This window comes from Elgaria multicarinata, chromosome 19 (genome assembly GCF_023053635.1).
Source record: "Elgaria multicarinata webbii isolate HBS135686 ecotype San Diego chromosome 19, rElgMul1.1.pri, whole genome shotgun sequence".
Classification (NCBI taxonomy): domain Eukaryota; kingdom Metazoa; phylum Chordata; class Lepidosauria; order Squamata; family Anguidae; genus Elgaria; species Elgaria multicarinata.
In genome coordinates this window covers 5,306,788-5,331,704 of record NC_086189.1, presented here as the reverse complement: position 1 = coordinate 5,331,704, position 24,917 = coordinate 5,306,788, and the positions used below count along the sequence as shown (strand labels likewise).

Below are 24,917 nucleotides of genomic sequence, written 5' to 3'. Positions count from 1 at the left end.
TTAAAAGGGTGGCCTTCACTGCATCTTGTAGCGAATCCCATAGTTTTAACTATGTGCTGTGTAGAAACATCCTTCCTATTATCTGTCCTGAATCTCCCACCCATCAGCTATAGTTGAAGAATCCTGGATTGGGGCGGTGGGGGGGGGGGGCACAGAGATCATAGAATCATAGAATAGCAGAGTTGGAAGGGGCCTACAAGGCCATCGAGTCCAACCCCCTGCTCAGTGCAGGAATCCACCCTAAAGCATCCCTAACAGATGGTTGTCCAGCTGCCTCTTGAAGGCCTCTAGTGTGGGAGAGCCCACCACCTCCCTAGGTCACTGGTTCCATTCCAATGCATTCTACATAGGGGCACCTTTGTGCCTAGTCCGGAAACTTCAGATGCTGACTCAACATTTGCTGCTCAGACGGGACCTGCCTCTGTAAGCTAAATTTCATCCGGCTGTGATAGATTGGGTCATGCAATCGAACGCACGATGCGGATCATATAGCAAGCAGTTGAGGCTGGCTGGCTTCTCCATTTCCCGATGGAAATCATTCCTGCAACTGGGTGGCAGCATTCGCAGGCCTGTTTCTCCGGATCCAGAAACGCTAGCTCAATAACACAGTGAAACAGCTCATGGGTGCCCTCTGACCCTGTTTTCTGGCTGGTTTCCACCCGTGCTACAGGTTTTAATTAACATTGCAAAACGGGGGATGATTGCATTATTACCAGCAACTGCTGATGTTTACAGGTTAATTTGATTATCTTAAGCCTTGATGCAGGCGGTACTTAGAGCATTGCATAGCTCTGGGTCCAGGATCTGCCTTCCACAGGAGAAAGGGACCTATGAGAAGAAGTGATCATCAATCAGAAGGCCCCTCCACACAATTTTGGGGGATCCCCCTCACAGCACAATGCAGCTCACCCCTTTCAACAAGGTATCCTGTCTCTGCATGTAGCATTTTCAAGGATGGTGGTGGGACAGAGAGGGGCAGAGAAGTCCACTCATGTCAGTGCGGTTGATCCAGCATGAAATTGGATCAAAACCATTATCATTTTGTCTCAATTCATCACCTGCCAGCTAAGGATCACACTGCTATCGTCTGATGAAATGTACTGATCTCCCAGAAGTTAAACATTAGCCTCCAACCGAAGGTGGAGCTACCTTAAAAACAAAAGATTTAATATGGTGTAAGTTCTTATGGACCAGAGGTCCACTTTAGGCTTGGCTATTATTATATTATATTATTATATTTATTTGTATCCTGCCTTTTGCCCAATACTGGGCCTCAAGGTGGTATTACAAAGTTAAAAACATACATTTTAAAACATAGGAAAAGAAATGTTAAAAAAAAGTTAAAATACACAACAAAATTATAAGTCATTAACATAGATAGAGGACCAAATTACTCTCCAAAGGCCTGCTGGAACAAACAAGTTTTCGCCTGCTTCCGAAAGCCCATCAAGGAGGGAGCCAGCCTAGCTTCCCCAGGAAGAGAGTTCCAGAGCACTGGAGCAGCCACCGAGAAGGCCCTCTCCCATGTTCCCACCAGGCACACCTGTGATGATGGTGGGACTGAAAGAAGGGCTTCTCCAGAAGATCTCAAAGCATGGGCAGGCTCATAAGGGAGAATACGGTCTTTCAAATAACCTGGACCCGAGCCATATAGGGCTGTACACTGTATATACTCCAGTTAAGAACTTAACGTAAAAATAGCCCTGATGCTGGATCAGACCAAGGGTCCATCTAGTCCAGCACTCTGTTCGCACTGGTCAACCAGCTGTCGACCAGCTGGACAAGAGTGCAACGGCATCCTATCACCCATGTTCCCCAGCAACTTGTATACCTGATCATACTGCCTCTGCAGGTGGCATGTAGCTATCAGGACTAGTAGCTATGGATAGCGTCCTCCTCCAGGAATGTATCCAACCTCCTTTTAAAGCCATCCAAATTGTCAGCCATCACCACATCTTGTGGTAGTAAATTTCATAGTTTAACTACATGCTGTTTGAAGAAGGACTTAGAATCATAGACTAGCACAGTTGGAAAGGGCCTACAAGGCCATCCAGTCCAACCCCCTGCTCAATGCAGGAATCCACCCTAAAGCATCCCTGACAGATGGTTGTCCAGCTGCCCTGTATCTCCCACCAGTGAGCTTCATGGGATGACCCCAGGTTCTACTATTATAAGAGAGGAAGAAAAATGGCTCCTTATCCATTCTCCACACCATGCATGATTTTGTACACCTCTATCATGTCTCCCCTTCAACCTCCTTTTTTCCAAGCTAAACAGTCCCAGCTGTTGTAACCTTCCTTCATAGGGGAGATGCTCTGGCCCTTTGATCATTTTAGTTGCCCTTTTCTGCACTTTTTCCAACTCTACAACATGCTCTTCCAGGTGCGATGACCAGAACTGTACACACTATTCTACGTGTGGTCGCAAATAGTCTTGTATAAGGGCAGTATGATATTGGCAGTTTTAGTCTCAATTCCTTTCCTAATTATACCCAACGTGGATTTTTCACAGCTGCCACATACTGGGTAGACATTTCCATCGTGCTGTCCACCACAACCCCAAGATCTCTTTCTTGTTCGGTCACCGCCAGCTCAGATCCCATCAGGTTATACTTGAAGTTGGGGTTGTTGTTGTTGTTGCCCCAACGTGCCTCACTTTACACTTGCTTACATTGACCCACATTTTCCATTTGGATGCCCACTCTCCCAGTTTGGCGTAAGCCTTTCGGAGCTCTTCGCAATCCTGATTTGTTTCAACCACCCTAAACAATTTGGTGTTGTCAGGAAACAGGGACACTTCACTGCTAACTCCAGATCATTTATGAACAAGCCCTGGTCCCAATACCGATCCCTGCGGGACCCCACTATTTACTTCCTTCCATCGGGAGAATTGACCATTTATTCCTACTCTCTGCTTTCTATTCTTTAACTAGTTAATGACCCATAAGAGGACCTCTCCTCTTAAGCCATGACTGCTAAGTTTGCTCAGCAGTCTTCGGAGAGGGACTTTATCCAAAGCCTTTTGGAAGTCCTGATGGCTATGTGCTACAGGGCAGGAGCGTGCTGTTGTACTCAGGTCCTGCTTGTGGGCAGCTGGTTGGCCTCTGTGTGAACAGAGTGCTGGGCTAGATGGACCCTTGGTCTGATCCAGCAGAGTTCTTAGGTTCTTTAAAGGTGCTCAGCCAAGTGTGCAGACTCTGTGCCCCAGGCCACAGGATGATCAGCTATGGGGCTGCCCCATGGAACCATTTCTAGGACCCAACAGTTTGGGTTTTTCCTCCCTCTCCGGGCACGTGGCAGCCTGGGGGGGTAAACCGCTCACCTCTTCCATGTGTGGCAACATCTGTCTTGCTTGTCTTGTTTGGCAACTTTTTCATCCCTCTCTCTCTTTTCCCAGGCCGATCCCTCCCTGCGGCTTCTACGCCCACCTTGCCCAACTGGGTTAAAAGGCACACCATGTGTCACCCTCCCCATGACACGTTCCCTTCCTGCTGTTGCAAGATTGACAAAACCACAAAAGAGGAGGAGGAGACAGGACTGAAGGCTTACAGTGGCCTCTGTGAAAAGAAAAGAAAAGAACAACCATCTGTTTTTCTTTTTTAGAGATGTGCAGGTTGAGCAAAAATGACAGGAGGCAGAAGCAAGCGCACAGGTCAGCAGTCCTACTTCTGAAATAGCATTGGTCCTGTTTCCACCAATTGCTGTTCCCAAATAAAATCCTTTTCCAGCTGTTCTCCCAACCAGATTCCTTCAAACCCTGTGTCAAAAACACTAGATGGTGGAGGCTGGTAGCTCCGATGTCACTAGGGCAATGAATCCACTCCGGGTTTCATCCAGAACTCTAAAAGAGCTCTCCGGAAACTTCAACTAGTTCAAAATATGGCAGCCAGGCTGGTCACTGGTACACCTAGGGGTGACCACATTACACCAGTTTTAAAATCTCTTCACTGGCTGACGATTAGTTTCCGGGCGAAGTATAAAGTCTTAGTTATCAACTTTAAAGCCCTACATGTTTTTGGGTACAGGCTACCTGCGGGATCGCCTTCTCCCGTACAATCTGCCCCGCACATCAGGAAGACCAAGAATTTACTTCCCAGAGTAAATTCTTCCTCTGGGAAGAATTTACTCTAGCCAACAAAAAGAAGGCTGACAACTATTACCCAGAGGACCTTTTCTTCTGCCGCTCCCAGATTATGGAATGACCTGCCGGGAGAGATTAGTCAATTTAATAGTCTTCCAGAATTTAAGGAAGCCATAAAGACTGATCTTTTCCGACAGGCCTAGCCAGTTGAATTTTAAGATGCCTTTTTAATAATGTGCTGCTTTTAATAATGTATTAGTTTTAAATGTTTTAATTAGTTATATGTATTTTATGGTGTTTGTATTTGTGTTGTGCCTCACCTCGAGCCAGAGGGAGAGGCTGGTAACATATCATCATCATCATCATCATCATCATCATCATCATCATCCAAGGTGCGATTTCTGTGGGGTAGTAGATCTGCTCCGGGTTTCAGCTGAAACCTGGAGCAGATCTATCATCCCACTGACATCGGAGCCACCAGCCTCCACTGCTTTATGAGCTATTTACGCGCTGTCTAGGCGTTCATGGTCCTAAATAAGGTCAGACCATTGACACAGCCAGCTATATTGTTGTTCGCTCCCGACTTCATCCTTTTCATAGAAATGCCGGACTGAACACTTGAATGGCGGAAAACATTTATTGGGACATTTCCTCACTCCTTCCATGCAAATCAAGGAATCATAGAATCATAGAATAGCAGAGTTGGAAGGGGCCTACAAGGCCATCGAGTCCAACCCCCAGCTCAATGCAGGAATCCACCCTAAAGCATACCTGACAGACAGCTGTCCCGCTGCCTCTTGAATGCCTCTAGTGTGGGAGAGCCCACAACCTCCCTAGATAACGGATTCCATTGTCGTACTGCTCTAACAATCAGGAAGTTTTTCCTGATGTCCAGCTGGAATCTGGCTTCCTGTAACTTGAGCCCGTTATTCCGTGTCCTGCACTCTGGGATGATCGAGAAGAGATCTTGGCCCTACTCTGTGTGACAACCTTTTAAGTATTTGAAGAGTGCTCTCATGTCTCCCCTCCATCTTCTCTTCTCCAGGCTAAACATGCCCAGTTCTTTCAGTCTCTCCTCATAGGGCTTTGTTTCCAGACCCCTGATCGTCCTGGTTGCCCTCCTCTGAACACGCTCCAGCTTGTCTGCATCCTTCTTGAAATGTGGTGCCCAGAACTGGACGCAATACTCTAGATGAGGCCTAACCAGGGCTGAATAGAGAGGAACCAGTACCTCACGCGATTAATTTCAACATGCAATTATGCAAGTAGGGAAAAGGGAACGAAGAAAAGGATGAATCCACTCTCTGCAATGGATCACCTCCCTGTCGCCCAGAAATAATAGAACTGGAACAAAATAATGCAAACCATTCCAGGCCCTTTATTTTTAAGAGTCAACAGCTTAATTCAAATGGTTGTACAGTCGAACGCGTGGAAGAAAACTATCTCACACAAACGGAAGCTCAATGTATTAAAACGAAGACCAATCACATGGATGGCAAAAGACCTAAGTATTAACTTATTTGGAGAACTATAGGATTAAACTGACGCGCTATGGCTTATTCTGTGAAGCTAGACATCCCGTGGACATAATTCATATCTTTGGCTCCAAACTTTGCACGAATATTGTTTTTCTCTTTGCCTTTATAAGTGGAGAGAATGGCTGTCATATTTAATTCTTCTTTTCTTTAGTTCTATTTTCTGCTATAATGATGTATTTTGGTGAATATATACTTATGATTTAAGAATAAGAAATAATAATAATAATAATAATAAAATCAAAACACCTAAATCCAAGTTGGTGGATACACCCAAGATTGAACAGAAGGTTCTTCGAGGTGTCCTGATTAGAAAAGCTCTTACCAGCCTGAACAACTCTACACTTTCTCTCCTGTGTGGATTCTTTGATGCAAATTAAGCGGATGATACTGACTGACTCTCTTTCCTCCCTCCATGCATTTACATGGTTTCTCCCTGTCTGAATTCTTTGATGTCTAGTGAGGTTTGCACTCCTAATAAAGCTCTTTCCACACCCCGTGCATTTGTATGGTTTCTCTCCTGAAGCTAATTACTAAATCACGCAGGTGCTTTCGCGCATGACGTCACTGTCGAAGCAAACACAGCTCGGGAGACGGCGTATTTTCTTTTATTAAAATGCAGACTTTGCAGAGCTAATAGGTGAATGGTGCCATGGAGCCCCTGGGTGGGACCACCAGTTGGGAACCACTGCTCTATAAAGTTAAATGAAACACCACCATCTAACGAAACAGCCCACAATATCCCGTGATAATTTTAAATATTACATTATCTCTGATCTTTTTAAAGCAAGATTACCAGGGGAAGACACGGGAGACATCATGGAGGTTGACGGCATCATGTAAAAGACCTGCAGGTTTCTGTGTGTGGCCAATCATAGAATCATAGAATAGCAGAGTTGGAAGGGGCCTACAAGGCCACCTTAAAGCATCCCTGACAGATGGTTGTCCAGCTGCCTCTAGTGTGGGAGAGCCCACAACCTCCCTAGGTAACTGATTCCATTGTTGTACTGCTCTAACAGTCAGAAAGTTTTTCCTGATGTCCAGCTGGAATCTGGCTTCCTTTAACTTGAGCCCGTTATTCCGTGTCCTGCACTCTGGGAGGATCGAGAAGAGATCCTGGCCCTCTGTGTGAAAACCTTTGAAGTATTTGAAGAGTGCTATCATGTCTCCCCTCAATCTTCTCTTCTCCAGGCTAAACATGCCCAGTTCCTTCAGTCTCTCTTCATAGGGCTTGGTTTCCAGACCCCTGACCATCCTGGTTGCCCTCCTCTGAACACGCTCCAGCTTGTCTGCGTCCTTCTTGAATTGTGGAGCCCAGAACTGGACGCAGTACTCTAGATGAGGCCTAACCAGGGCCGAATAGAGAGGAACCAGGACCTCACGTGATTTGGAAGCTATACTTCTATTAATGCAGCCCAAAATAGCATTGGCCTTTCTTGCAGCCATATCGCACTGTTGGCTCATATTCAGCTTGCAATCTACAACAATTCCAAGATTCTTCTCGTTTGTAGTATTGCTGAGCCAAGTATCCCCCATCTTGTAACTGTGCCTTTGGTTTCTATTTCCTAAATGTAGTTCTTGGCATTTATCCCTATTAAATTTCATCCTGTTGTTTTCAGCCCAGCACTCCAGCCTATCAAGATCACTTTGAAGTTTGTTTCTGTCTTCCAGGGTATTAGCTATCCAACCCAATTTTGTGTCATCTGCAAATTTGATCAGCGTTCCCTGCACCTCCTCGTCCAAATCATTAATAAAAATGTTGAAGACCACTGGGCCCAGGACTGAGCCCTGCGGTACCCCACTCGTTGCCTCTCCCCAATTTGAGAAGGTTCCATTGATAAGTACTCATTGAGTCTGATTCTGTAGCCAACTGTGAATCCACCTAATAGTTGTTCCATCTAGCCCACTTTTAGCTAGTTTGTTAATCAGAATGTCATGTGGTACTTTGTCAAAAGCTTTGCTGAAGTCAAGATATATGACGACCACAGCGTTCCCACAGTCCACAAGGGAGGTTACCTTATCAAAAAATGAGATCAAATTAGTCTGACAGGACTTGTTCTTGACAAATCCATGTTGGCTTCTAGTGATCACCGCATCGATTTCAAGGTGTTTACAGATTGACTTCTTTATAATCTGCTCCAGAATTTTCCCAGGGATGGATGTCAGACTGACTGGTCTGTAGTTCCCAGGTTCCTCCTTTTTGCCCTTTTTGAAGATAGGGACAACGTTAGCCCTCCTCCAGTCGTCCGGCACCTCACCCGTCTTCCATGATTTTGCAAAGATAATAGACAAAAGTTCTGAGAGTTCTTCCGCTAGCTCCTTCATTACTCTAGGATGCAGTTCATCGGGCCCTGGAGATTTGAACTCATTCAAGGAAATTAGGTGTTCTTTGACCATTTGTTTATCAATCTCAAACTCTAATCCTGCACCCTCAACTTCTGCTTCACTTTTTCCAGGGGGGTCATAGACCCGTTTTTGGGAGAAGACTGAGGCAAAGTAGGAATTGAGCACTTCAGCCTTTTCTTTGTCATCTGTTATCAATTTGCCATCCTCATTAAGCAGTTGAACCACCATTTCTTTCCTCTGTCTTTTACTACTCACGTATCTGAAGAAAGCCTTTTTATTGCTTTTAGCATCCCTTGCTAATCTCAGCTCATTCTGAGCTTTAGCCTTCCTGACACCATTTCGGCACTTCTGCGCCACCTGTCTGTACTCTTCTTTTGTAGCCTGGCCTTCCTTCCACTTCCTATATGTATCCCTTTTTGTTTTCAGGTCATCTCTAAGCTTTTTGTGGAGCCACATTGGTTTCCTCTGTTGTCTTCTATCTTTTCTCCTTGTTGGAATTGTTAGTAAGTGTGCCTTTAAAATTTCCTTTTTTAAATACTCCCACCCATCCTGCACTCCTTTTCTCATTAGGCTCATTTGCCATGGGACCTTACTTACCATAGTTCTGAGTTTATTAAAATCAGCTTTCCTAAAATCCAGAGTACGTGTATGGCTATGCTCAACTTTTGTCTCCTTCATAATCAAGAATTCAAGTATGACGTGGTCACTTTCCCCCAGAGTTCCCGTAACTGCCACTTTATCCACTAAGTCATCCCTATTGGTCAATAGCAAGTCAAGGATTGCTGATCTTCAAGTTCCTTCCTCCACTTTCTGTAGGAGAAAGTTATCACCCACACATGTCAGGAATTTCTTGGAAGGGCCGCTTTTGGCAGTATTGGTCTCCCAACAGATATCAGGGTAATTGAAGTCCCCCATCATTACTACATCACACTTCCTTGAAACAATGGCAATTCTCAAAAGTTTCATCCTCGTCATCTCCTTGATTAGGTGGTCGGTAGTAGACTCCGATTATCATGTTCTTTTTATTCCTTGCCCCATTTATTTTAATCCAGATGCTCTCGATGGGGCTCCCAGTCTGATCCGCCTATATTTCTGTGCAGGGATAGGTATTTTTTAACATATAGTGCAACTCCATCTCCCTTTCTATTTCTTCTGTTCTTTTTGATCAAGTTATATCCTTCAATTGCTATATTCCAGTCATGGGAGATGCAATGGATCATGAGCATGCAATGGATCACTCATGTAGAGAAACTCTAAGTGCATTGTGCATGGCAAAAGATTCCTGCGTAAATTGAACTTTGTTGTGCTTCAAAGGATTTTTTGACGCCTGAGGCCTAACCAGGGCCGAATAGAGAGGAACCAGTACCTCACGTGATTTGGAAGCTATACTTCTATTAATGCAGCCCTGAAAACTCATGGATAAGGAATCCTTTTGAATGTGGTGATGTACAACTAACAACTCTATCTGCGGAAGAGCAAGATGCACTTGTTGACGTGACTTGTGATGGTTCATTGAAATAATTTTTCAAAGAATATAGACTGGACCAATTCTGGGTGAAGGTTTTTCCTGATTATAAGTTAGGTGAAAAAGCTTTGAAACATCTAGTTCCCTTTTGTTCCACATATCTTTGTGAACAAACATTTTCGACATTTTGTTATATGAAGAACAAGCATAGATGTTGATCCAGATCTGAGATTCAAAGTAGGAAATACTGAACCAGATGTGGAAGGGATTGTTCGGGACAAAAAGAGGCATGCTTTCTCCCATCACATTTAGGTTTAGTAACTGCTGGACATGTCATAATTTGTTCAATTGTAAATTAGATGTTAGTAAAATTAAATTCGTCTTTATATTCCTAACTAAACCATTGTCATTTTTGCGTGGTAATATCACAAATATCACAAGTTTTATGGCCAGTTTTTTAGTATTACCTAAAATCCTTAGCTTATTAGGGGCTACCCCTTATTTTCTCCAAGAAAATTGCTTTGCACAGGTAACTACCATAGAGATAATGAAATTTTCAAAAGTAGGGGGTCCATGGCTTGGCATTTGAAAAACACGAGGCCCGCAGTACTTAGCTAATTGGGAACCACTGTTATAGAGCATGTGAAGAGCGACGTTTTCAATTACAAATCATGTTGTCGCCATCTAAAGGAGCCATAGTCAATGCGGGTTTTTTCCTTAACGTAGAGACGCTCTTACTCCTTTTCTTTCCTCTGTGCATTTTTGGTCAGTTTGGTTTTTCATAGCAGTGATGCCCTTGGTTGGAGGATGGCCTTCTTCTTCTGTCTCTCTGCTCAGCTTCCCCCTCAGCTTGTGCATTCAACTTGATTCTTAGACTTACCTTTTGCCTCTTGATGCTTGGTTCTTCCATATGATACACTAGGATTCTCCCTCTCCTTGTGCCTGCTGGGATAAAAAAAAAAGTTGTGCTTAAGTTGACATGTTGCTCTTCTGGGATCCCCTTTTTAAAAATATTTATTTATTTATTTTTATTTATTACATTTATATACCGCCCCACAGCCGAAGCTCTCTGGGCGGTTCACAAAAGTTAAAACAGTAAACAATTAAAAGTACACAAAATTTAAAAACCATCAGAAACATAAAAACAACAGTATAAAAACAAGAATATCCATTTAAAAAACAACAGTTCTGGGGTCCGTTAAAAAACAAACTTAGTGTTGTTAAATGCTGTTAAATGACTGGGAGAAGAGAAAAGTCTTGACCTGACGCCTGAAAGATAACAGTGTTGGCACCAGGTGAGCCTCATCAGGAAGATCATTTCACAGTTGGGGGGCCACCACCGAAAAGGCCCTTTCCCTTGTTGCCATCCTCCGAGCTTCCCTCGGAGTGGGCACTCAGAGGAGGACCTTAGATGTTGAGCACAGTGTACTGGTAGGTTCATGTCGGGAGAGGCGTCCTGTTAGGTATTGCAGTCCCAAGTCATGTAGGGCTTTATAGGTTAAAACCAGCACCTTGAACTGGGCTCGGAAACGTACAGGCAGCCAATGCAAGCAGGCCAGAATCGGTGTTATATGTTCAAACCTCCCTGTTCCAGCTATCAATCTGGCCGCCACATTCTGCACAAGCTGCAGCTTCCAAACTGTCTTCAAAGGCTGCCCCATGTAGAGGGCCTTGCATTAATCTAATTTGGAGGTTACCAGAGTATGGACAACTGAAGCTAGGTTATCCCTGTCCAGATAGGGGCATAGCTGGGCCACCAACTGGAGTTGGTAAAAAGCACTCTGTGCCACCGAGGCCACCTGAGCCTCAAGTGACAAACCATTTTTTAATTGTAAATTTCAGCGAAACAAAACCACACACACCCTGCAAGTGTAACTACATAATTTAAAGGCCTCAGTTTCAAACGCTACAACATTTAAAAGGAAAGAAAAGGGAGTAAATTACACATAAACATCATTAGGAAGGAAAGGAACCTCTCGTGCAAGCACTGAGTCATTACTGACTCTTGGAGGGACGCCAGCTTTCGCTGATGTTTTCTTGGCAGGCCTTATAGCAGGGTGGTTTGCCGCTGCCTTCCCCAGCTGTGATTCCCTTTCCCCCAGCTAACTGGGTACTCATTTTACCGACCTCGGGAGGATGGAAGGCTGAGTCGACCCGAGCCGGCTGCCTGAAACCAGCTTCCGCTGGGATCGAACTCAGGCCATGGGGAGAGTTTCGGCTGCAGGAACTGTTGCTTTACCGCTCTGCACCACAGAAGGCTCACAAACATCATTAAGGCAGACCAAATATCAAAATTTGTCCATTCGTGAATGGCGCCTCTATACCACTTTTTCAAAAGTTGCTAGTATTATTTGGTCTTCAATCCATTGCATTATAGGGGGTGAGCTTTTACCTTTCCGGTGTTGTAGTATTAGTCTTTTAGCAGTCAAGAGGGCACAAAACATCCATTTATGCTGGCTGTAACCCTGTTCGGACAACACACTAAACCACAGTGGTTAAGCACTTTGAGCTAAATATTATGGCTTAACGTGTCATGTGAACCATTCCTAACCATGGTGGCTACCTAACCACAGTTTAAACATGCTCAGTAACCGTTTACTGCAAAAGGTTTAGCAGCCTAACTATGGCTTATTGTGTTGTCTGAACAGCCCCCATGTGTTACATTTCAAGAAGCAGGCACATAATTTATTTTTATTTATTTCCAGCCTTTTTTCCTCCAAGGAGGCGTACATAATCCTCCTCCTCTTCATTTTATCCTCACAACAACCACCCTGTGAGAGTCTATGACTGGCCCAAAGTCACCCAGTGGGTTTCCATGGCTGTGGGGACTAGAACCCGGATCTCCCGGCTCCTTAGCCACTACACCACACTGGCTCAGACACCACACTGGCTCATGTACATCAGAAAACATTAACGAGCTTTCCAATACAAAGTTTATCCATCTAATGGCTTCCTCCCAAAAGGAGGCATCTATTGGGCATTTCCAGAACATATGAACAAAACAAGCATTAGCAGTATGACACCTCCAACAAATAGCCAACTTAGACTTTGTTTTTGCTGAGAGCTCGATCACACCTGTGTATTATCGCACGGTCGTCCTGCCTTGTTTATCATTTTTGCCCGCAACACTCATACGTCGGTGTCCCTGTCCTGCAGTTGTCTCGTCTCTTCCCCTCCCTTTTCCGTCTTTTTCTAGAGCGGGGAAAGTCTGGTTTATTTCCTCCACGTGAAATAAAAGCACCCTTCCGTCCCCATATATCGCCATCCTCACACTATATTGCTTTTGTTGGGTTTTTTCCCCCCTGCAGACGAAAGAGGAGGGTCGGGCGGTTCTCCTCCAGCTTGCTGAGTCTGTCGGTCGAATGAATGGACTTGTGCTGAGCTGGTTGAACGGACTAGTGCTGCTCCAACCCCTCCCTTATTGCCCCCAGAAACAGCGCTGATTAAATGCTGAATTGGTAAAACTCTAGACAACAAATCCAGAGCGGGGGTGGGGGGGAGGAAGGCAACCATGTCCATCACCCGACAAGAACCAATGAACTGGAGGGGGGAAAGAGAAGGGGCGGGCGCAATAGAAGGAGAGAAAACAACAGTGGCAATTGTGAAAGGGACCAGCGCTTACTGGCACTATTGAAATGGAGGTCAACATTGCAGGTGCATACCAGGGGGAAAAAAGTAGGTGTGATGGAACTCTGAACATGATGTAACCAGAGATCTATCAGATACTGGCGCCAAAACTGCAACCCAGTGATCAGATAAAACAGGACATTCCAATCTCCCTGTTCCATTCCCGCTGAAAATTCCGTCTTATTACTTATTCACTGTTAATAAGTATTTGTAGACGTGAATCGTGGGTTGTAATACGTGGTGAGCTTCAATAAGCGTTTCCAACTGCAAAGGAGGCACCGAGGCAGTAAAAGCTGCAGGGCCGAATCTAGATTCTAACAAATGTTGCAATTGCAGGTACTATCATGCAACTGCAGCAGGCAATACAAATTTATTTCACAAAGCTGAAAATAGCAAAGACACACCATCAACACTCAATAATTGACCCAGGGTAAAAATCATTCTGTCTGTCCAGGTCCGCCACAAAAACATTTCCTTTCCAATTTTTCAATCCGGATTTCCCCATAAAGTCGATTTAGCACCGGAAAATGGGTCAAACTGTAATTGGCGTGACATTAGATGCCACACATCTCTGACCGCCGAGATTGCGGTATCCTTTGGGTGTATTGGACTACCTTCCTCAGTAAACATTCCTAATCCCAGCTGTGTAACCGAGGAAAGCGAAATATCTAACTCAAGGGCCTCGAACCTTATCTCCATTTGGGGGATTATTTATAAGGATAGAGTTATAGATACGAGTGACCCCTGTGACAAAATGTTGCAGTGCAAAGCACTTTTGTTCAAGGTTCCATCCATTGCAATGCTTTTGGGCTTTCCCTCCTCTAGGGATCCCCCAAAAAAACTTTTTAAAAACTTTTATTATTTTTTTAGTAGGTTTCTCCAAGCTTACTGTTACTGCCACCAACACCCCTGCCTGCAGCTTGTGCATGGCGATAATTTTTGATAAAAATTAAAGCCCAAAGGCAATGGTTTAGAAAGAATCCCTGACCTTTGACGAAATGCATACATGATCAGAACGGATTTTGTTTTATTTTGGGCGCCAAATCGAAATGTTTCTTTTGTGAGGGCTTGCGCCCTGGAAGGGGGCCTAAAAATATTTTAAATAAATCAATAGTTTTGTTTTTTTGCCTAGGCACTTTAACATTTTACAGTTTAAAATTCAAGATACTTTTACACTGAAATTAATTGTTGTGTGTTTATTTGACTTGATGGTCGAAGAACTGCTGTTTTAATTGTTGATCTTTTAATGTGTAATTGCATGGGTTTTATATTCAATTTATTTGTTTGTATACATTTTAGAAAGGACACCAGCGCCACAAAGCAACAGCATAGCCGGCTTGGAAACGCTGGGAGCTGTAGGCCCCTTTTTCTGACTAAACATTCAATAGGAATGTTTCAATAGGATTGCGCCTAAGAAAAGTAATTAATGGATTGAGACAAACTGACACCCTCGTTTAGCCTCCAGTTACAAAAGGTCAGGCTTCTGCAAGGGCTAGGAGATAAAATAAAACGAAGGGGAGAAAAACGAAAGGGGGAGGGGAAAGTTAAAGTAATTAATTGCAAAAACTTTTCTCGCACTCTGCACTGTTCGTAGGAACTAATTTTATTTATTTATTAAATTCAGATCAGCTGGGGTTGCCAGGATCCAAAATGCGACTCTGGTGGGACTCGAACCCACAACCTTTGAATGACTCCACCCGTCATTGATCTAGAAGTCCAATGCGCTATCCATTGCGCCACAGAGCCTGCCGGGTACTGAGGGCTGATCCTTCCCGTCCTCTCCTTTGACCTCCACCAGTTGCAACTGAGCTGAGCTCTCTTAGCTGTTGATCAGATTAAAAATGAGTTTTTAATCTGCCGCTAGTGGCTGTTACAAACAGCTCCGCCGAATCACCTACAAACAGCTCAACGCCAAAGAAATCCACGCCACCGACTTTGCAAACAAAGAACAAATACCCCTCTTTCTTATATCTTTTGCAACTTTTCTTTGCACAAAAAAACTCGGGCTGCTTTTGGTGCGCGCGCGCGCGCGCGTGTGTGCTTGCTGAATGCAACCCCTTGGAGCAGCCAGGAGTGGGCGATCTGCCCGGATCTGGGCCCTTTCCAAGGGGATCGGGTGGGCCAGGGGCGCGGGGGACCCAAACTGAGAAGAAGGAACGGCAAGGAGGGGAAGAAACGCAGCACCCCGGTCCTCCGTGGAGGCTGGTGACTCCGTTACCGGTGGGGCTATGAACGCACTCCGGGTTCCAGCCAGAGCCAGTCCTTACTCTAAAGGAGCGAGCCAAGGGGCTGAAGCCACGGGAGGGATCGGGTCCAGCCTTTTGGCTAGCGCCATTGGAGCGCTGGCTGCAACCCCGAGCGGATTCACCGCCCCGCCGGCATCGGAGCCACCAGCCGCCACTGCCTCCCCTTTCCTCGGCCCACGTGGAGGGCTGGCCGAGCGCAAAGGAAAGACTACGTGCCCCGGCATGCACCGCGCCGGCGCCCCCTGGAGGGTCCTTAGGGTTGTTGCAGGGCTGCTGCAGCATCAATTCAGAGGCTTTTGCCGCTGCGGCGGCTGCTTGGGCTTTTGTGCCTGGGTTTCCCCCATCCTCCTGCTCTTGCCATTCTCATGCAGAAGGGAGGGCAGTGCAGGTGGAAGCAGGAGGAGGCGGCGGCAGAGCGAGCCAGGAGGAGCTATAGCTGATCAGGAGATCTGAGCCCTTTGCAGCAGCAGCAGCAGCAGCAGCAGCAGGAGGCGGCGGCCGAAGCAGCAGCCCCGATCCTGCCCATTTTGACAGCTGCTGGGCCGGTTGCTGCTGCTGCTGCCGGATCGGTCTCCTTGCGCGCAGGGATGCGGCGTTGTGGCCATCTGTGAGCCGGAGGGAAGAAAGGAGGTGGGTTTGCTCGCGAGAAGGAGGAGGAGGAAGGGGGGATGTGGTGCAGAGCCGGGCCAGCTCGTGGGTGGGTCGCGGGTGGGGGGCGATCCTGCCGGGGTGGGGTGGGGGATAGATGGATGGATGGATGCAGAGAGGGCTTTTGTCATAGGGGGACGTGGGGGAAGCTTGGCCAGCCCCCCTCCCTCCCTCCACCCCACCCCCCGGGAAATGCTGTGGGCTCTTCCAAGCTGGGTGGGTCGTTCGGATGCAGGGATGCTCCGTCCGCACGCAACACCCACCCAACCCCGACTCGTGTATCTGGGCAAGGCTGGTTTGGGGGGATAACAACCCCAAAGGCAAAGAAACTCTGCCTCTGCTAAGGGATGCCATAGGGAGGCTTGGAGATGGATCCGTGACCTTCTTTTCTCCTTTGTGTGTATGCGTGTAACACAGGCACAGAGACACAAACACACCGGGTGGTATGTAGTGTTAACCCTCTGTAGAGTAGACCCATTGAAATGAATGGGGCATCAGTGAGTCATGGCTAACTAAAGCCCCATTCATTTCAGTGGGTCTCCTCTACATAGGACTAACATGGGATACTACCCTGCGTGTGTGTGTGTGTGCATGGTAGATCCTATGTAGAGTAGACCCACTGAAATGAATGGGGCATCACCGAGTCATGGCTAGCTAAAGTCCCGTTCATTTCAATGGGGATAATGTAGGACTAAGGTTGGATGCTATCCACAGTCGCCTTCCTTTTCTCAACTCTCCGCATGCTTACTCAGGAGTAAGACTCATTTAGTTCAATGGGACATGCTCTTACATAAGGGTTTTGCTGTATTTCCCCCGCCAGGACCACCACTTTTTAGAAGCATCCCTTGATGCTGATTTCGGCTTGCAGGGGAAGGATCTCAATCCCGCTCAATCATTCTGTTGCAAAAGATGGAAGCAGATCTAGGGTTCCCTTCAGTTGCGTGGGACTACAATTCCCATCTGGAGAGAACTGAGTTGGGAAAGGCTGGGGTCTAGAAAAGCGGAGTGGAAGGGGGAGCAGGGAGGGGGAAAGAGAGAGAAAAGGGAAATGAGAATTTGGGGTGTTTAGGCTGCAATCCTATGCATTTTTAGACAGAAAAAACCCTCTCAGCCATGCTGGGAAATGCTGAGGCTTGTAGGACTTCCCCCCCCCCCCCCCCCCCCGTCTCAGCATGCCTAGGATTGCAGCCTAAACACCCCAAATTCTCATAGAAATGTTGGCTGAAGAATGCTGGGGCTTGTAGGAGTCCCCCCCCCCCATCTAAACATGCATAGGATTCCCCCCACCCCAATGATTTATGCCATTAACAAAAAGACAGCACAAGAATTAAGGTTCATTCTGAGGAAGGGATGTTTTATTTTGAAGGCCTGGGAGATTGCTTTCGGATGCAAAAAAATACCATGATGGCAGGGAGGCATCCTACAAATATAAAATGAACCCCCTGTTTTTAAACCCTTTCTCGGTAATTGGCGATGATGGCTTTCCCCCCTCAGCAACCTGCAAAACCCCTTTAGGATAGTATAGGATTCCCCCCTTCCGCAATGGGGTTGGTGCCAGAAAACCAACCGAAATAAGAGTGCCCAGCGAGGTTGCTTTTCTTGTGGCATCAGGGTCACGTCCCATCTGGAGTTTCTAGGAAAGAGCAGGCCGCTGACCCGGTTAGATTTGGGGCTGCGGGTTCAAGGGTGTGTTGGGGTGAGGACTGAACCAGAGCCCCGCAACGTTTCTTGGTTTGAGCGTTGCAGGTGGCACCTTTCACCCACCTTGGCACCCCTGGCTGTCCTGGGGGAGAGAGGGTAGCGAAATGGCTTGACTTGGTTGCCATTTAAACATGATCACAAGTTGTGGCAGTGTAAGGCTTATAAGGGTGGTTGCCAGCGTCTCGGTGGCGTGAAAGCGATGATAAAAGAATTCATAACATTGACTGGGGGAGTTGGAAAGGGAAAGATAAATGAATCTGTGTTGTGGTTGATTTTAAAGCCGTGTATTTAGAAACAGGAAATACCACTAAGGCCATAATCCTATGCATGTTTAGACAGAAAAGAAGTCCTACAACTCGCAGCATTCCCCAGCTAGGCATAAATTAATTAATTTGTTTTTTTTATTTATTACATTTCTATACCGCCCAATAGCCTGAGCTCTCTGGGCGGTTCACAAAAATTAAAACCATTCAAAGTATAAAACAACAGTATAAAACCACAATATAAAATACAATATAAAAGCTCAACCAGATCAACACAGCAGCAATGCAAAATTACAAATTTAAAACACCAAAGTTAAAATTGAATTTATAGACTCTTAAAATGCTGGGAGAATAAAAAAGGTCTTCACCTGGGGTCTACAGGCATATAATGTAGGTGCAAGGTGAACTTCCTTAGGCAGCTCATTCCACAGCCGGGGTGCCACAGCGGAGAAGGCCCTCCTCCTGATAGCCACCTGCCTCACTTCCTTTGGCAGGGGCTCGCGGAGAAGGACCCCTGAGGATGACCTGGGATACCTCAAAGGCATCTGCAGTGGGTCATAGTGACTTATTGCTTTTATGGCAGACACCTTGATAATTATTAAAACATGCCTTCTACTTTCTCAGTTCAATACTTTTTCCCTACCTTCATTGTTATTAAAGGTACAATGGTATACTATAGGGAGGAGAGAAAAGTCGGGGGGGGGGGGGAATAGGCTGAAGTCAGGTCTATGCAACACCTTTACTTTCACTTTATAAAATCAACCAAGTCATCTCAGTTGTGCTGTAGGGTTTCACCCTTCACTTCTTTCTTTAATGGAGGAAAGAGCCGTGCAGGCAGAAGGTTCTAGGTTAAATTCCTATAATCTCAAATTGTGTTTTTTTTAAATGCATATGCAGATTTTACACAGATTTATGCCTTAAGGACTTGGGACCTGAATCTTTTAAATGCCTAGTAATGCTCTTGGGGGGGAAACACTGCTAAGGGTGCAAATCATAGTTAGACAGAAAAAGGTCCTGCAACTCCCAGCATTTTTCCTTGCTGGCTGGAAGATGTTGTGAGTTACAGGAGATTTTTTTTCCGCCTTGCTGGCTAGGGAATGCTGGGAGTTATAGGACTTTTTTTTTTTTGGCTTGCTAGCTGAAGAATGCTGGAAGGTGTGGGACATAGGATTGTGTCCCAAAAGGCTGAAGGGGTGTGTGTGTCATGTATATTAGTGACTGAAACACAAAAGTATTCTTAGATGCTGGCCCATTTCTGCAAACAAAGTGATACTTATGGGGTTTTACTTCCTTTGAATGAGAGGCAGTAACAGTGGAGGTGTTGTGTAATAATTCTTTCTGTTTACAAAAATTCAAGCAGAGTATAGTGGAAGCAAATGCGTCCTTACAGTAGCAACGCCACTGATCCTGCGTTAAGCCCTTGCAGTCTCTACCCTTGTCCAGCTTGTCTCATGTCAGGGCCGGCCCAAGACATTTTGCTGGCTGAGGTGAAGGGCCAGATGCCCTGCCATTATTATTATTATTATCATCATCATCATCATCATCATCATTATATTTATTTGTATCCTGCCTTTTGCCCCATACTGGGCCTCAATTCCATGCGCTGAAGTCACTCAGACTGGTACTTGAATCGTACTTTAACACTGGTGGCAGGACAGCATTCCCCATCACATGTGAGTGCAGCAAATTAGCTTAGGGGGTGCCGGGAACCTCCAATATTTTGCTACCATTCTGTGCCCCCCCCCCCATGGCATCTGCCGTCTAAAGTGGCTGCCTTGCTCTGCCTAACAGCAGGGCCGGCCCCTATTCTTGTGCTCAAGAACTCTGAACTGAAACTAGCTACACACTGTCTCACTGCCCCATCTATTAGACAGTATCACCTTTTAACAGCTGGAGGGAAATCCCAGGGACTTTGGGAAAAGATCCCCCAGCCATTTTGGAACTAGAACATTCCTTTCGTCAAAGCCCTGTCTGTCACTTGCTCGGTGACAGCTCTATTCACAGGAATAAAGGCTGCCAAATTCATAACGGCATGAAGAAACCGCATCACACCAGGGGCGGATCTACACGATTGCTTTAAAGCACTTTATAACAGTTTTATAGTGCTTTAAAGCAGTTAAAGTGCTTTATAACTGTTATAAAGCGCTTTAAAGCAATAGTGTAGATCCGGCCCAGGATAATAAACTGATAGACTTACTCATGGGGAACTCAGGCCTCTGGGTGTGCAATCTCTACTCCCCTGTTCCTGGAGTCCCACATTGGCTCATTTATTAATCCAGTGGCTCAAAGCAGCTTGTAAATTAAAAACCAAAAAGAGCAATAAATATTCAGGCACATTATAGTGGAAGCAAATATGTCCCTGCAAACGGCAGCAAGACATATTTGTGCATCGCATGCACAAAGGAGCCCTTGCAGACCCCATCCCAGGCTTCTTCTAGTCCAGTTTGAAACAGAATAATTAAACTCATCTGTATCTTAAATATAAAACTCAAAGTCGGGAGTTAGTTGCTCTTCCCTTTTTCACCGCCTTCCCATTGATCGATTCTCATGAAACACACTTTATTGGAAAAGCTCTTGACACACAGATTCTGCAAATAACTTTTTTTCACTATAATTCAAAGTCAGGAGTTTATTTATGTCCATAAAGCTTAAAAAAGAATTAAGCTATCTTCGATAACAATGTACTATAAAGTTTTAATTTTAATATATAAAAAAATCAAGTATAATTAAACAAACGTAATTCATTGCAAATTGGGGCAAAATGAAATAGAAACTGAAAAAGTACACCTTTATAAACACAGGTGCAGGCCAAAGTGCAATGCTATGCCAGGAACATACAGCCTTAAACAAATCATGAAAGGATTAAGAGACACCTACAGTTAAAAGTAACCCAGTCCAAGCTTTATTATACCTTTTGCTAGATTTTATTTTTCTCCATGAATTGTGGTCATGAGTAACCAACTGGTATATATGAAAGAAAGATCTGAGTCCCAGGTTTCATTCACCATGGGGATGTCACACACCGCAACTGTAATATACGGAATGTTTTACTACTACACAGGTCAGAGAATGGCCATATCTGCATGGCAGCAAATATCAGGAACATTCAGTAGGCATGTGCTCCATATCTATAGGAAACTGCCTTATACTGAGTCAGGCAATTGGTACATCGAGCCCAGTGCTGTTAACACTGATCGGCAGCAGCGGCCTCCATGTTTCAGGCAAGATCCAGCTCTACCTGGAGATTCTGGGAATTAAGCCTGGGACCTTCTGTGCGCTTCCACTGTGCTACGACCTCATCCTCATGATAGGTGGTGATCTGCTCAGTAAGGTTTCCTGTGTATTTATTAATTCATTATTAAATTTACATTTCCATCTAAAGGATTATGATGGGAAACAGCCAGGGAGAGGCCATTTCTGGCAGCATCCCTTAGGGCAGGCATGGCGGGGCCACTTTCTATAAAACGAAGAGCCTTGCAGCACATTAAAGACGAACCAACGTATTCTGGCATAAGCTTTCGCAGACTATCGCCCACTTCATCCGATGAATGAATGAATGCATGAAGGCGTCCGCGAAAGCTCAGGCCAGAATAAATTTGTCAGTCTTTAGCGAGCCACACAAGTCTCTCTGCCGTTTTTGCTGTGATAGATGAACGCAGCGAGTGCTCTGGAATTTTCAGTAGTGCAAGTCCTCGTCCTGGCCCATTTATTATTATTATTATTATTATTATTATTATTATTATTAATCTTGACTTTTTCCCAATACTGGGCCTCAAGGCAGCTTTACGGTTGTGTCTGCCTTTTCTCGTTGTTACTTTTGGACGTTTTATGGCGTGTTTGGGATTGTAATTGTTTTGCATGCAGTGGTTTGGCATGCATTGTTTGGCATGCAATAGTAGCCTAGAGTACTAATCTACACACAGCCATATTTGTGGACTAGGGCAGGTTTCCCTCAACCTGCCCAGGATAGTGGGAACTGTAGTCCAACACCAGGTTGGGGAGGCCGGAACTAAGGGCATGTTCCAATCCAACTGATTTTAGCATGATGTGTCATGAGCCAAGATGTTCTGCCCTGGGGATGACATTTCACTTTGTCACAATGTCCGCACTCACATTTTACTACCTTGGAAGCGTTCACTTCCCTGTTCCAAAGGGACATGCCATTACATGCCACAGATGGATGGTTGGGCGTATGGGATGCCAGCTAGCTTTAGGATGGCTACAGCCGGTCCCGTTTGCACAAGCAGCGTCCCATGTTTAGTGTCACGGTGGCCCACTGGATATGTGGCAAGTTGTTCCTGGCTAAGCGACCTGTTCTGGATGATGTGGCACTCCCTCTGAAGGAGCAGGTGCATAGCTTGGGAGTACTCCTAGATCCATCATTGTCTCTGGAGGACCAGGTGGACTCTATGTCACAGAGTACTTGGGGTCAGCTTCAGCTATGGCCTTTCCTGGACAGGGACAACCTAGCCACAGTAGTGCATGCACTGGTAACTTCCCGATTAGACTACTGCAATGCACTCTACGTGGGGCTGCCCTTGAAGACGACTCAGAAGTTGCAGCTAGTGCAAAATGCAGCAGCTAGACTGCTGGCGGGTACATCTTACAGAGACCACATAACACTGGTCTTAAAGGAATTGCACTGGCTACCTATACGCTTCCAGTCGGAATTCAAGGCGTTGTTAATGACGTTTAAAGCCCTAGACGGCTTGGGACCTCTATACTTGAGGGAGCACCTCTCCTTATATATGCCTGCCCGAGACCTTAGATCTGTTGGAGGAGCTCTTCTCCGCATCCCACCAATGCAACATATATGTTATGATGGGACAAGGGAGAGGGCCTTCTCTGTGGTGGCACCCCGACTGTGGAATGCCCTCCCCTTGGAGGCCCCATTGGCGCCAACATTGATTGCATTTCGACGCCAAGTAAAAACATGGCTTCTTAACAAAGCCTTTAACGGTTAAATCCACTAAGAAGGCACATTGTTTTAACCATTTTAATAGTTTTTACTGCTTTTAAATTATATATTGTTTTAACTTGGTTCATGGTTTAATTTGGTTTTAGCTGTGTATAATTATTGTTTTATGCCGTACGCTTTTATCTGTACGCCACCCTGAGATCCTAATGATATAGGGCGGGATAGAAATGTTTTAAATAATAATAAATAAATAAATCAGGTCTCGCTCCCGCCTCCCTCCAGAGATTCCTGTGTTGAAAACAGCAGGGTCATTCAGGTGGATTGAGGCCGCCTCGCCTTTGCCACTGAGTTGAGGGGCGAAGGAGCAGGCGCGGTGACAGCAGCAGCGCCTCTGGAACGCCCTGTGCGCGGCGCACTGTTGAGATGCCGGTTCAGCCTCTTTGGAGCCAAATGCAAAGCTGCGTTCCCAAAGTGCTGATCGAGTAGTTGCAGCAGTGCCGTTAACGTGGGAAGCTGCCCTGCCTGTTTTGGGAGCGTCGATTGCAGCTACGATAGCTGGATCTGGGCGGAGGAGGCCTTGCCCTCCGGGAAAGAGTCAAGATAATGGGGACAGGGCGGCATCTTGGAGAAACAGAAGGAGGAAGAAAACAAGACCGGAGAAGCAACCATTGGAAGGCAGAAGGAAGCTTGCATCTCACTTGTTTTTATCTGGGGATGAAAATTATCGTTATTGTTGCATGACGGCATCGGAGTTGGGGTGATACTTCGCCTCTCCCATGGATTTATCTGATGCTCAGGGCCAACCCAAATCAGTTTATTGTCTGAAGCGAAGGGCGCGATCAACATGCAAGAAGCAGGCGGGTTTGCAGTCCCTTAATCCTTTAATTCGCTCCTTAGTTTTCGATACCATCCAATAGCCAACGCTCCTTGGGCGGCTGATAAAAATCCAAACCCTAAAATTACATGATCAAATGCAATATAAAGCCATCTTCAGACAGAAATAGAAAGCTGTTTTGCACAAGCGATGATGAAAAAATGTATCCAGGACAAACATCTTATCATGTGCTTTCAAATGTCTGGTGCCGGAAGGATGACAATATTGGTCCCAGTTGGACCCCCCTGGGAAGCGTATTCCAGGATTGGGGGGGGGGGCACCACTGAGAAGGCCCTCTTGATTATGCAGTGCTCTCCTAGAGAGGTTCATTGAATCTTACTTCATCCCTCACAATGGGATCCACACCTGAGGCAGCAGGCTAGTTTAGAGGCTGTACTAAGGTGGTGTGGGATACTTAGCTCTGATCTCCAACTGAAAGGAACAGCAGGAAAGTTCATGGCAAACAGGCACAAGGCTACCACCGTTGCCCTCCCCAGCTTCTACTGCCTGAGGCTGTTGCCTCAATCTGCCTTTTGGTAGGGCCGGCCCTTCTGATACCTAAAGACCAGGAGGTTCTCAGACGGTGGGGTTCATCTCTCTGGATGGGTAGGAGAAAACCAGGATAGCAGTGCCTGGGAATTCCTTCCTGCTCCTGGCCTTGTTTCCCAGGGAGTAATCTCTAGCGGACGCTTCCTATACTGGAATCATCTGAAATTTGTGCTGCTGACACTTCCTGTTGTTGTTTTTAAAATCTTTAATATGACTTTATCTGAGCACAACAGCAGGTTGTGAACAAGTAATTCTGTGTGTCCATCTGTCAGATAGATGTGGTTTTTTAAAAAAATCATTACATTTATATCCCACCCTTTTCCCCTCCAAGGAACACAAGGCAGCTTACATGATCCTCCTCCTCTTCATTTTATCTTAAAAATAACCCTGCGATGTAGGTTAGTCTGAGAGTTAGTGACTGTCCCAACATCATGTAGTGAGCTTCCTGGCCAATAATGTTCACAGTAGGGAGAATGTGGATAAGGAAACATTTTTTCTCCCTCTCTCATAATACTAGAATCCAGTGGGGTCATCCCATGAAGCTGATGGGTGGGAGATTCAGGACAGATGAACGAATTTCCTTCTTCACACAGCGCATAGTTAAACTTTGGAACTCACTTCCACAAGATGTGGTGATGGCCACCAATTTGAATGTCTTGAATGTC

At 45.7% G+C, this 24,917-nt stretch overlaps 1 protein-coding gene and 1 non-coding gene across 2 annotated transcripts in view; one reads left to right on the top strand and one right to left on the bottom strand.

Annotated features, from left to right (window-relative positions):
- Positions 1-14,706: 14,706 nt before the first annotated feature.
- On the bottom strand, positions 14,707-14,799 carry TRNAR-UCU (transfer RNA arginine (anticodon UCU)). The gene is made up of 2 exons: positions 14,763-14,799; positions 14,707-14,742 (listed from the first exon to the last, which is right to left on the bottom strand). It is a non-coding gene; the product is annotated as a tRNA-Arg (tRNA).
- A 933-nt stretch (positions 14,800-15,732) lies between these two features.
- Positions 15,733-24,917, top strand: part of SLC27A4 (solute carrier family 27 member 4) — a 56,959-nt gene continuing 47,774 nt past the window's right edge. The window contains exon 1 of the mRNA XM_063144465.1: positions 15,733-15,929. The gene's annotated coding sequence lies outside the window, so the exon portion shown is untranslated. The remainder of the gene's footprint in view (positions 15,930-24,917) is intronic.